Source organism: Suricata suricatta, chromosome 13 (assembly GCF_006229205.1).
Source record: "Suricata suricatta isolate VVHF042 chromosome 13, meerkat_22Aug2017_6uvM2_HiC, whole genome shotgun sequence".
Lineage (NCBI taxonomy): Eukaryota > Metazoa > Chordata > Mammalia > Carnivora > Herpestidae > Suricata > Suricata suricatta.
Window position 1 is genome coordinate 37,675,866 of NC_043712.1, and position 1,754 is coordinate 37,677,619.

The 1,754-nt window shown below is 40.4% G+C and overlaps 1 pseudogene; it reads left to right on the forward strand.

Annotated features, from left to right (window-relative positions):
* The first annotated feature begins 534 nt into the window (after window positions 1-534).
* Window positions 535-1,002, forward strand: LOC115277043 (annotated as a pseudogene).
* Window positions 1,003-1,754: the final 752 nt, after the last annotated feature.

A 1,754-nucleotide genomic window follows, 5' to 3' on the forward strand; every position in this document is an offset into this window, starting at 1 on the left:
CAGTGCCACCTTAGTCATGAAGCAGATGTCCTGACCTGTGAGGCTCTATTCTGGTATATTGCTCTATTTATCTAACCTGTGGCAAACTATACAGTCTTAATTAGTATCCATTTCAATTAGTCTTATTTCCTTTCTTCATGAGTGTCTTGGTTATTCTTGGCTGTTGCATTTTGATAGGAATTTTAGAAATTTTTAAAGTTTATGTATTTATTTTGAGAGAGAGACAGAGACGGCACAAGTGGGAGAAGGGCAGAGAGAAAAGGAGAGAGAGAATCCCAAGCAGGCTCTGCAGTGCTTGAACTCACAAACCATGAGATCGAGACCTGAGCTGAAACCAAAAGTTGGGCTTTTAACCAACTGAGCCACCCAGGCCCCCTCCATATAAATTTTATAGTCAGTTTGTCAAGTTCCACCAAAAATTACCACCACCATCATCCTGCTTATTGAGGTTCTGACTGAAATTATTTTAACTCTATGGATCCCTGTAAGAAGACCTGATATCCTTAAAACACTGAGCCTTCCCTTTTCACAAAGATGGTGCTAAAGGTGAAGAAGGAAGCCCCTGCCCCTCCCAAAACTGAAGCCAAAGAAAAGGATTTGAGGGCCAAGATAGCAGTGCGGAAAGGTATTTATAGTCACACACAAAAAAGACCCACACATCACCTACATTTCGACTGCCCAAGACACTGTGTCTCTGAAGGCAGCCCAAATATCCTCAAAAGAGAACCCCCAGGAGAAACAAGCTTGACCACTATGCCATCATCAAGTTCCCCTGACTATGGAGTCACGCATAAAGAAAATAGAAGACCACAACGCACTTGTGTTCATTGTGAAGATCAAGGCCAGCAAGCACCAGATCAAATGGTCTGTGAAGAAGCTCTATGCCATTGACGTGGCCAAGGTCAACACTCTTAAGAGACCCAATGGAGAGAAGGCACATACATTTGACCAGCTCCTGACTATGATGCTTTGGATGTTGCCCAAAAAATTGGGACCATCTAAATTGGGTCCAACTGTCTAAATCTAAATACTAATTTTTTTCACCATAAAAAGAAAGAATACAATAAAACATTGAACTTTCAAACTGTAAACACAATGTAATCCTCTTTTGGTTTAGGCTTCTTTAATCTGTATTTAGGAACTTACACATTATTATTTTTTCCTAGTTATTTGATATATTTATACTGTCATAAATAATAGCCTTTTAAAATTTATTTTTCTGCCCATTTCTTCATGTCTGTTCTGAAATATGGCCATTTGTAGGAAAGTGGATGGACCTCGAGGGCGTCATGCTAAGCGAAATAAGTCAGGCAGAGGACAGAAACCATATGTTTGCACTCATAGGTCTAACAGGAGAACAGGAGAAACCTAATGGAGGACCAGGGGGAGGGGAAGAGGGAAAGAGAGTTGGGGAGAGAGAGGGATGCAAAACTTGAGAGGCTATTTTTTTTTTCAGGATTCAAATCGCTTTAATTCTAAATTCTGTGGCTTTTAACTCACCACCAAGTGAGTTTCCATAGATCTAGACCCTGATACCAAAAATCTAATAAGATCTATTTTCCTTTTTTTATATTCCTGTTTTTTTCATAATATTTTATTGTCAAATTGTTTTTCATACAACACCCAGTGCTCTTCCCCATAAGTGCCCTCCTCCATCACCACCACCTCTTTTCCCCCCTCCCCCTTCCTCTTCAGCTCTCAGTTCATTTTGAGCATTCAGTAGTCTCTCAAGTTTTGTGTCCCTCTCTCTCCCC